The sequence below is a fragment of the Dermacentor silvarum genome, chromosome 9 (assembly GCF_013339745.2).
Source record: "Dermacentor silvarum isolate Dsil-2018 chromosome 9, BIME_Dsil_1.4, whole genome shotgun sequence".
Classification (NCBI taxonomy): domain Eukaryota; kingdom Metazoa; phylum Arthropoda; class Arachnida; order Ixodida; family Ixodidae; genus Dermacentor; species Dermacentor silvarum.
In genome coordinates this window covers 40,894,210-40,906,510 of record NC_051162.1, presented here as the reverse complement: position 1 = coordinate 40,906,510, position 12,301 = coordinate 40,894,210, and positions in this window count along the sequence as shown.

Sequence of the window (12,301 nt, the reverse complement as noted above, 5' to 3'; positions counted from 1 at the left end):
TCTCCAGTTCTACGACCTGGGGAGGAATTCACTAATCTGCGCTGTTCGTAGGCAGTTTCTTAGTCAAAAGAAGCTTACGCTAAGATAAGGATGCAACTGCAGTGACAGTACACTTAGCATATACGGAGCCGTATGAGAGCGAAAAGGAAGCTAAGCTCGGATTAAACGACAAGGGAAATAAGAAACGTGGTCGAGTGATAGCATGATTGCACAACATGCATCTGTAGTTGAAGCTATATTCTCACGCCAAATCACTGCACACCCCGTTATCGATAGCTTCTTTTTCCGGGCGACTGCTGCAGCGTCGACAAGCGCTACCACGCGCGCCCGTTCACTTACCGTAGTTAAAAAATAGCAGTGCCTATATCACAAAGCTACTAAATGTCATTATTTGGATACTAATTAGGGAAAGGAAAAAATGGACAACTCCATAATAATAAAAAAGTTGTCGCAGTTTCACCTGAAAGGCGAAGCATCAATTGCGATAGCAAATTTGTAGAGAGCTATACGGAGTAATATTAGCTTTATCAGCTGTATAAATTTGGACATGCAGCAGCACCGGCAACGCGCAGAACTGTTGTCGACGCCGTCGGCGTTTTTCCCGCGTTCGCTCAAAATGCCTGCGGCGTTGGTGACTGTTGCCGGAGCCTCTGATATAAATAGGCATTTGGTGCCGCAGCTAAACGTCGTCTCCCTTCCCTCCCCCACGGCCTCTCGCGCGTCGAAAGAAGGCGCGTTTGCTCTACATATATGATGATTGTAAAGGAGGAAAGAGACGCCTACTTCTGCAGCCCTTAAGGAAGCACGGCGCAGAATGCGTGTTTGTTCTCCGCCGTGCGTTCACTCGCCGTGAAAGAGCGCGTCCCTCGCGCCCTTTCACTCGCACATACAGCGTTCGGCGGTGCGCGGCGACGATTTCATCTCGATTGACGTCATACGGAACCTCACGGCGACGGCGACGGCGACGCCGACGGCAGAAATCTGCTTTTGAGTGTCCATATAATTGCTATCGCAATAATAGTTCATATGGCCTCAAAGCAAGGCCATCAGCACCCACGCGTCCATAGGTATGGCATGTGATCTCACTGCGCATAGTCGCAGGTGAGGTTCTAATGCCATGCATACGCTCAATATCTGCTCCCTCGGCAGCCGGCAACGTCTAAGATGCTGGTGGACGATTTCGTCGTGCGCCAACCAGCGAGATAGATAGATGAGTAGATAGATAGATAGATAGATAGATAGATAGATACCTTAAAGTGCCTGAAATATCCTATTAAAGCTAATCGCATCAAAATCAGCAAAATATTGACACAATTGCTGCTACGTAACGACGTGGCTTCGGTTAGTAATATGAAACCAGAGTTAGTCTCAGAACGCATATAATCTAGAGCACTGCACGGGCTCGGGCTTACCCGAAAGCCCGGGCCCGTGCAACTGTTCTACCCGGCCCGGCCCGGCCCACGGGCCGGGCCGGGCCGGGTAGAACAGTTTTTTCACGGGCTCGGGCACGGCGTATGCTTATTGACCCGGGCCCGGGCCGGGCTCGGGTTTTTTGACGCGGGCCCGGGCCGGGCTCGGGCTTTCAGGTGGTGTGCATGTAACGTGCAGCGAGTTATTCTCGGGCGTCTCAAATTTGAAAAACATTATTTTTCGGTCTCGGGCCGGGTTCGGGCTGGTTTCGAGTCGGGCTCGGGCCGGGCTCGCGCCTAAGGTAAAGGGGTGGCGGGCCAGGCCAGGCGGATAACGTAGGTTATTTCCGGGCCCGGGCCCGGCCCGGGTCTCGCCATAAAAGTTCATAAAAGTGATCGGGCTCGGGCGGGCCGCCCAACGTAAAAACGGGCCCGGGCCGGGCCCGGGCTGAAAAAATCGGCCCGTGCAGTGCTCTAAATTATAATCTGTATTCGAGATAGCGAAGGCAAGAAAGTGATGCTTTTTCACTATTCAACTCAGATATTTGCATAATTGTAACGAGTGTTGAGCAGTAGAGCAATTACGCTTCGATCATTAAATGATGCCAGATTTTATTCTCTGTCGCGCATATAGTTAGAAAACTGCCACTGAAGCATCAATATGGCGAATGCTGTGATTACGGGACAAAAACAACGTGCGAGAATGTGTCAGGTAAGATTTAAAATTATGGATTACAATAGTAACTCTCCTTTTGTTTTTGTTTATGTCGAAAGCATCGACGAAATGTCTACTATTTGAGAAGTAAGCTGAAAAAAATGTGCAGAAACCATGGACAAACACTGCCAATGTAAGCGAATAGCCCGAACCGACAAACGAACGAACGAACGTAGGAGATTGTCTCTGGCTCTAGTCCGGACACACCGACCATGGACCATGAACGAAAACGGCCAAGTAAAGCTATTTGCTTTAAAATAACAGCAACCACCGGACAATATAGTGTAACAGAGCTCGGAGTTCTATCATCAGTCAGTATCACCAAGAATGGCACGCGCAGTGTATTGGGTGTCCCAGCTAACTTTAGCCAAGCTGTTGAACAAAACAAAAGATTGAGGAAACCATGGTGCAAGAGACAATTTTAATACCTAGGGTGTTTGGTAGTCAGACGCCTGACACCCGAGCACTGTAGATATTATAAGTGTATCTTGCACCCTGTTTTTTACACCTTTTAGTGCGAAAGCACTACTAGCCTATCAACCTGGAATTTCGCCTCTGTGTGAAGCCTCTTCATACGCGTGCTTCTTCAGGTGCGTTTCGCGTAAACAGCCACTTCTTCTTTTCACACATGCGACCACGTACGTACGTGTAAAAACACGCGCGGACGCATGTGTGAAAGAACGACAGAACCGATTGGAGAACGACATATTGCACAAGCGTGCCAAGCGCGCTGCCGAAACCGATGAACAGCGACAAGCCCGACAATCTGCGGACGTTGCATACCAGCACCGCAAGGCCGATAAACGTGTCTATGGTAACGACTACGACGGCCATCTTCAAATGGGACTTCATCGACAACACCTTTGGCTTTGCGTGTTCTGTGTATGACTGTGGCCCAACAAGGACTTGGACTGCGTCACGGCCCCCATGCACGTGAGCTTGGGTTTGGCCTTTCCTGGCCATGAAGAATTCTCTTCATTTAAGGTGTGAAACGTATAAGTCTTCGGTCGCCCATATTGAAGTGCATTTGTACTCTGTCACCAATGGGTATAGTTATTCGCCCACCTCCGTCCGCTCAACTGAATAGCGGAGCGCATGATTTCCTCTCGCATACCTTCTGTGGAAAAAGACTCAGTTACATAAACGCGGTCAGCCAGTATAGGCAATGGAAAGAAAGATGACGTTTGAATACATATGTGCTACGCCACTTTTTCTAACCCGCTGCCGCCTAAGCATCTATATTTGCGAAAACCCACGTGCAGGCCCGACCCTGTTCTACGCACGCCTGACCGGGCTCTACTCTCGCTTCACATTGCGGGCGGCTAAGAAACGACTTATCGCGGATGTGAAGGTCGGCGCGGCTGCAAGGACATAAGCCAGCTTCGACGTTATCCAGATGGATCGACTTAAAGGGCCCCTAAACCACCTCAGATATTTTTTGAACATTTCAAGTAAACACGCGCATCGAGTTCAGAATGCCGTCACGATCAACGATGCCAAACGCTGCAGCGCTATGCGCCGCGGGTGCGCCACAACATAAAAAAAACAAAACAATGCCGTCCTTCTCCCCTGGCCTTCCCGGTATCCCCAGTGGTCGTCACGATGTCAGCAGGGTGAATCTGGTGATGTCAGTGTTGGGGACGATGCCCATTGGTCGAACAAGAACCTATGACTTCCGCTTTGTCTGCAAGAAGGTACCGGCGCTCCCTGCTCTTCCTCGTCGTGTTGCTCGCGTGTGCCCCCTGGCGAATCGGTAATTACAGCCCGCAACGCAAGTGCCAAATCGCTCGCTTTCCAACAGTCGTGCTTAGCAATCTGATTAGCTGCGCGAACAGAGTGCGACAGTGTTGTCCATTCTATACGAGCGCGCAGCAAGGGGTCTATAGCGGCACGCTTCGCATGAACACGGACCGGCACCGCAGCAACAGCGGGTAGCCGAGAAGCGCGCTGTGTCCACGACCCCGTTACCGGTATGGTAACTCACCGCATGCCGTTTGCCATTCGCGAGCCGCCGTTCAACGCCGGTTTTCCTCGCGAACGGCGAGATTTCCTTGCCGTAGAGAAGATGAGACCGGGACACATTTGTGCGGTAGCCTCACCGCCACCGCCGCCGATCACTCGATGGCGCCGATATCGTCGCTAGGCCTTTTCCGGCTCACTTAAAAGCTAAAACGGACAGCGCTGCGGAATGAATTCCCGACGCTTACAAGCCGCAATATTTTCTTACCGTTGTTATTGCTCTTCGCGATAATTGTACACGAAGAAGAAAACACGCTCATATTAGCGGCGCTGTCGGCTGCGATGCGAGCACAGCCGAGCCGGTCGTCTCCCATCGGTAGCCGTGCGCGGCAGCTGAGCTCGACAAGTATCGGCACGCTCGAGTTCATGTTTAACGTTTGACAGTGGATATCGTTTTTCCGCTGTCACTCGTTGAGAAGGGTAATACGCTGCGCACGTTGATCCGGAGCGAGGTTACTGTCGATGGAAGAGGAAAATACGTCCGAGGACACATCATCGGATGCAAGGTGAGGTGTCAGCGCGTTCAGATCAGGTTTCGGATTGGGCTAGTAAGAGTCAATAGGCACGATAATATCATCGTCGACTGACTGATCGTGGCCAAGTGTCTCATTACGGCGCAACGTGACAGGGCATGAAGTAGCGTTGGAAATAAGTATTTCGGAGGCATCCTGGTGAAGTGCTAGGACGGCAAATGGCAGCGACGCATGGTGGCGGCGACTGAATACGTCAGACGGCGTGAACAGAACTGTAGTTTCAGTAAGGGCAGCACAGTAAACAGGAACAATGACCGCACTGAGAGGGGGCAGGTCAGTGTCAGCAGCCACGACATGCTTGTCAACACCAGACACGGGCATATGAACGGAAGGTACATCGCCAAATACAGACAGTTCAACCTGAGCCTGAGCACACTCTATAACGGCGTGATGGCGCGACAAGAAATCCGACCCAAGGATCACATCATGAAAACACAAGTCAACACAATAAACTCAATGTTGTACAGTACATCGCCAATGATGACCTTAGCCGTGCATGCTGCATTCGGATGGATTCGCTATGCGCTTGCAGTAGTGAGGCAAAACGCTGTAGGTGGCGTTGTCACTTTACGAAGTGAGCGGCAAAGTTTCTGACTAGTGACGGGTATAGTGGCACCGGTATCGACGAGCGCAAGAGTTCGTATACCTTCAACAGAAACTTCGACAACGTTGGCTGGGTACAAGCGACGACTTACACAGGTCGACGACGACGCAGCTCGCGCCTCCGGAGCTGCGGCAGTCAGTTTTCCGTCTCAGCGGTGGGTCGGCGACGCATAGGTGACAAAGAACGGTGACGTGGCGAGGGTGAGCGACGAGAAGCAAAGGGTTGAAAGTCGGAGTCAGGCTGGGGGTCTCTTGCGTATATCTCAAGTGGCGCATCTTGTGGAGTGTAGTACTGGGGCCGGAATGAATAGTCGCAGTATCTTGGTGCACCCGAGGCAGCCGCGAAGCGCCTACAACAGAATCGTGCTACGTGACCGGGAATTCCACAAGCGTAGCATATCGGTCGATTGTCATCAGTGCGCCACGGTTTAACGATGTGCTGCTGTGCACCAGGAAATGGCGCCGGTGGCTGTCGGAGAGGTTGAGGGGCCAACGCTGGCGGCCGACGCGGAGGCATTGAAGCGGAAGCCGCAAAAGTGAGTGGTGCGACAACAGGTGTCGGCTGAGAGGCGGACGGCAGCACCTCGGAGACCTGCTCCTGAATGACTTGTCTGAGAGACGGCGCGAGATTGTGCGTAGGCACTTCTGGGGTCTGCAGATACGATAAACACGAGATCTACCGTGCCACTTCCTCAAGCACACACTGTTTGATTTGCGACAGTAGCGTCTCGTGGTCACCTCCGATGGTTAAGGCGGCGAGGGAGTCGTCTGGTGTTGTCGGCCGCCGCACTAAGACGCTTTGCTTACGTAGCTCGTCAAAGCACGGGCACAAAGTCGTAAGCTCAGCTACCGTGCATGGGCCCTTTGCCAGCAGCATTTGAAAGGCATCGTCATCAATGCCTTTCAAGATGTGTTTTATCTTCTCTTGCTCGGGCATAGACGGATTCAGGCGCTTGCACAAGTCGATGACATCTTCTCTGTAGCTGGTAAAATTTTCGCTTTGCTGCTGCGCACGTCCGCGGAGGCGCTGTTCGGCGCGGAGTTTGCGCACGGCAGGGTGGTCGAACACGTCTGCGAAGCGTTTCTTGACCGCACTCCATGTAGCGAAGTCGGACTCATGGTTGTGGTACCGCAGGCTTGCGACGTCTTTTAGATAGAACAACACATTCTGCAGTTTCGAGGGGTCGTCCCATTTATTGTGGCCGCTCACCTTCTCGAATGTGGCCAGCCAATCGTCCACATCGTGGTCATCTGTTCCGCTAAAGAAGGGAGGGCCACGCAGGCGCAGCGTGCCGGTTACGACGACCTGCGGAGATTGGGCGGTGACTTGTTGGGCGATTTCTTCAGGCGTTGTCGGGGCAGGTGGTAGCGTCCGACTGCGGAGTTCCAGGTTTGCAGAACCAGCACCTCCACCACGTTGGACGGGGGTTTATTAAGGCCGGACGGCAGGCGGAAGTATTGCACGACGGGCACAAAGACAGTCTCAGCCGGCGTCAGCAGCTCGCGATCTACGCTCGCACCTCCAGCCAAGACAGAGTAACACTGCTGCATCCGTTGCTTCGTCCCCACTACAAATGTAAGAACAGGCGACTTAGTGGCACCCCTATGGCATCCGTTTTGCACGCTACATCGGTAGCACGATTGTAATGTTTCGTGTGTCACGCTCATCAACACAGGAAGTGAAGGCTACGTTTAACTCCCGCATTTTGACCTCGAAAGCGTAGTGGCCTCAATTATTCCCCTGCGTCGTCTTCTCTTAGTTGAGTCTTGACGCATCGTGAAACCTTGGTCGTCCTACGCTGTGCGACTTCATCACACCGCTCTGTCAAGGTCGCTTCCAGTTCCTTCCGTCTTTAAGCATTCACAATATTTGCAAATGCCATAACCTTTAGAATATAGCCTTGAAAGTTGCAGTAACTGCCACGGGAATGGAATAACTCGAATAACGTCCTTAGTAAGGTGCGCTTCGTGTCTGTCTAAACGTCAGCTAGAAACTCCATGAAATACTTTGTTGAGCATATCAAGTAATCGTCTTTGGTATCCCAGCGCATACGTAGGACTGCTGCTGAGCTGCTGTCATATCTTTCTAGACAATCCTCATTTTCCCCGAAAGCGTCCTTGAGTTGACTGTCGTTAGTCTTCCACTTCCGAAGGTTCATACCGGTGTTACTCATAATTAACTTTCACTTGTACACATCCAAGCCAACGCTCCCAGTAAGCCCAGCCCACTTTCTAGTGGGGAATTGCTCATCGCCAATCCTAACCCAACTTCTTGCAGTACCTCGAAGTGGCCGCAGGCTACTCGGAGAGATGGTATCCGAAATAATCAGTACCGTTAAACGCTTATTGATCACCCGTGGAAAAGTTAGGAACGATGGAAAATGCTCGACGTCATATTGCAGCCAGACGGCAGGAATACTCGACGCTTTTGGCCACTGACTCGAGAACTTCAAGCCTATCGATAGAATATTGCTGGCTTGCTGCACAAAAATGCAAGGCGGCAAATTCTTCAGCAACTCGTTTATTTTCTGGATCAACTGGAGATACCCACTGATTCTTTGGCGGGCAGAATGGAAAAAAAAAAAGATGAAGGTAAATGAAGGCAGCCAGCCAGTATAGACAAATAAAAGAAAGACGTTGTAATAGGTAGGCCATGGCTCCCATCTGGGTTTTGCACCGATAGCTCTACTACTTCATTTACAGAAATGCGTGGTGACAATTTTAATAGCGACGCTGTTTAAGCCTGCCGTACTTTGTCGTTCATATAAAGAAACTAACAAGAAATAAACTTTCTTGGCGAGGCTAGATTCGAACCTACATACCCACGGTTTCAAGGCGAGCGTCGTAACCACTAGGAGAGATGTTACAACTTGGATTAATGAATTACCTTCCAGAAATAGTTGTGTCGTCATCTGTCAAGATGCACCACCTGCTCCTTGGGGCTTCTTGAAAGAGGTTGTTGAAGGCTTTCACTTTCTTAAAGCTCGCTTTAGCTTGGATTATATTTTCGCTGCATCCCGTAAAGAAATTTCTGCTGCACTGATAGACACATTGTTTCCTGTTCCCCATTATCGTGCACCTTATTTGGAATGTTGCTACTTAGATGTACTTAAGCGCGTCCGTCGAATGATCATTCCTCCAGGGATCAAAACTTTTTTCTTTAACTTACATACGGCAACCCTTCCTGTCAAAACCTGGTTAGAAAGAAGGGGCTGTTTCGTGCCGTGGTCTACAAACTGCTGTTTGTGTCCATATGCTGAAACGATTGATCACTGTTTTGTCGATTGTAGGGATGCCGTGTTCTTCTGGGACATTCTCCAAAGAACACTTAAAAAATATTTACACATCACACTATACACAATTCGTTTCTTACCTTTTAAAGATCCCTGTGACCCACCATATGACATGTTCATAATACTTGGTCTACATAGTCTTTGGCGCTGTAGAATGTGTGGCCGGCACGCTGAACCAGCGCGAAGCACTCGGTCGTTTTTTCGGGAATCTGCGGCCTACGTTCGTAGCGTGTACGCTGCTCAAGAAACAGCGCCAGACTGGATGCCTTTATTGGACGCTTGCACATGCTTGCCTGACTTTTGAATATGTACCTGTAGCGCCTTGTTTCTTGTGTTGCTGAAGATTCTGCTCCCATGTAATAAAGAGGAAAAAACTAGGCTATACAGCCCATTTGCAGATCATGCATTTATGCGAGCCATATGATTGCATTCGCGCGTCGTCGTCTTCGTCCACAGCTGGCGCATTCGCATGCCCGTGCTCTGCACGGTTTTGCGCGCTATGCTCAGGAGAAAGACAACGAAAATGAGAGCGAGCGAGCGAGAGAGAGAGAGAGAGAGAAAGACGCATTCACGGAGCGGGTCATCTGGCACGCGGTGTCGGTATTGGAAGCCGCTCTATGCAACGCGCAGTGACGGCCGTAAGTCCGAGACGCGCGAAAAGAAATTATCATCATCATGAGTACTAAGATGAAAAGTTCGCGCGCACTTCCTGAAAATGCTGAGCTACGATCGCTCAGCTTGGCTGTTTCAAGCATTGCGCGGCCGAGTGCAAGGTTATGCATTGTTTACAGTTTTCCGGATTTTTTAAAAATCGCTTGTCGCAGATAGCCTAATTATTTTCCATCAACTGGATTATTCGAAGTGGCGGACATCACTAGAATGAGAAATTGAATCACTTATTCAACTAATTAACAAAACGTTCTCTAATTAATGTCCTAATAAATTACATTATGGCACATATTACAATTTATGAATTGTCAATCGCGCTCAGGAATGTACGTACTTTAGAAACTGTATTCTGAAGGCTGTGCAAAGCTTCGCAGAATGCGATTACGGAATAGCGTTCTCCTGGTGGATCCGCCATTCCACCCTATCTTTAAGGCGACAAACTGGATTCTTCGTGCCTAAGTCCGACATCGCTTTAGACACTTCTTGAGTTAAATATCGCTTGTTGCAGATAGCGTAATACTAATCCTTGAGCAGAATTATTCCAAGAGGCGTACATTACTTGGACAGAAATAGAGAGACATATTCGAATGATAACAATAATTAACAAATCTTTTTCTTAAACAATTACCTTATGACACCTATGAAAATTTACGAAAAAACATGACATTCTTCTCCTTTAATAGTCTTGCCGCAAACGCACTGCGCATGTGCCGAGCTTCGCGTTGGTCTCGTCATAGGAAGTCGTCACTGACAGTACCAGGCGGCACACGCTCCCGTGTTCACGCTAATTGTGCTCACGACTATGCAGAGCTGCTTATTATACACGCGTTTTAAATGCGACCATTTCTTAGCGAACATTTGCCACTTTGGGAGTATCCATCTATCTAGCCGTCTACGTCTTGGTGCTCTCATGGTCGTTTCGTTAACTTGGTACGTACCAAAATTATGACAAGAGTGTATGAGGAACATAAATGATAGGTCATGACATGAATATCGGGACATGTGTGTCATGTAGGCCATGAAACAGCCGCCTACGACTTGCTGCTCCCATGGTCGCTTTGTTAACTTGTCAGGCTCCCCACACACTGCTTCGCAGAATATCGATTCCCACAAGGCATGGGATCTGCTGGCTTTTTTCCCCGTCATCACATGTGCGAGCTAGGCACCTGCGCAAAGAAGAGATGATACGTGCCCGAGTGCATTTGGACGGCAATATGTGCTAGTGCAGCGGCGGGCTCGCTATCGCTGGCATCTATAGTGCGCCTCTCGACGTTGAATACGTGATAGGGTGGAGGTTAGAGTGAAATGTAGGTGAAGTGTACACAAATCGGCCAACGAAATGCCAAAATCAACAAAAACAAAACTGCAGCAAGCTCTCTATCAATTTTGAGGCAGTGGTTAATATGGTCACTGGAAAAGCGAACTCCAGCTGTGACGCTGGGGTGCCGTGTCTGCCTGCCGCGCTGCGCTCTTGGGTTCAATTCCGCGTCGCAACGTCCTTCCTTCCCTCGAATTGCTTTCTGTTCCTTCTTCCATTTCTTTTTTTCAACAGTGTCTTTGGTGTTGCCAAAATACTTGCACCGCTTAGATGTGAAAATGACAAATGACAGCAAGTAACGCGTCCTCAAGGCCCCTCGACAGCCAGATCTAATAAACCGTCGGGTGCTACGTATAAGTATGTTTATTGTGCTGTTTCTACAGTACGTTTATCCCGCTTTTTTTCATGTGCTATGTAGCGCATCCCTCTGCCACGTGATGCCACGTGATGCCAGGTTAGGAAATTCGCAGGAGCAAGTTGGAATACGCTAGCGCAAGACAGGGGTAATTGGAGATCGCAGGGAGAGGCCTTCGTCCTGCAGTGGACATAAATATAGGCTGATGATGATGATGATGATGATGATGATGTAGCGCATGAAAGAACAGTACAAGAAACTTGCTGAAATGCTTGACCCGACGGTCCGATGGCTCTGGCCGTCAGCCAGCAATGATCACGCACTGTTTCGTGTGGTTTTGCTTCGCGAGGTGTAAGTGGCGAAAAGGCTTTCGACAATTCAGGCAAAATTGCGCTGGAAAAAAAAGAAAGAAACGAAGGAACGAAATTCGAGGACACCTAAACACCTCTTATGAGTTGTGAATGCGAAATAATTAATGTCCAATTAAACGCCGCTGAGCGGTCCTTCGAATTACGAACTCCTCGCGGGCAAATTAAGCGAGCGCGTTCAGGGGCTTGGTGCGTTTTGTTTGTCCTTACCTAGGCGCAGTTAGTACGCAAGCGAGAAATTGCGCGGACAAGGAACGCGCGGATGACACAGGCCTCTGAGAGCGAGAGCGAGGGTGACGTGGCGTCGTGGCGAAGCCCTCTCCCCTCACCCACATCCGCTTTCGCTCGGTTTGCTCCGCCGAGGTGCAGTTCGTGTCCTCGCGTCGCAGCAAATGGGAACTCTGAGGAGGCGTGCTCGTAACCTGGCGTCGGAGCTAATGACAAGCGAGTTTAGGCGTCGTTTCGCTACCTACTGACGAAAGACCCCAGCTTTTTCGTTCAATGGGCCATTTGACGCTTTTGCATCAAAAACCTGTCTCGGTTGTCCAGTGGATATGGCGTTGCGCTGCTGAGCTGGAGGTCCTAGGTTCGATCTCGACCGCGGCGACTGCATTTGAAAGGAGTGAAATGAGAAAGTGCTCGTGTATTGTACTACTCAGAATTTTCAATTTACGTGCAAAGTTAAGAATCCTAGATGACCAAATTAATCCGCAGTACCCCACTACAGCGTTCATCATAATCATATCGTGGTACTGGCATGTTAGATCCCAGAACTTATTTATTTAATTGATTGAGTGCAACCACAATAAAATAGGCTTCTCCGTAAAACCAATTGGGCTTCTCAAAGTAGTGGGGTGTAGATGCGGCATAGAAAATCTAGTTAATGTACCATCCACAAGGTAATGAAAATGACCGCATCTTTTTCTTTAACTTTCAAGCCTCATAAGGATGTTGGTGTAAGCAAGCGCTGTTACACTTATTGGAGTTTATTTAGAGAACTTCGAATAGTCTGTTTTGGC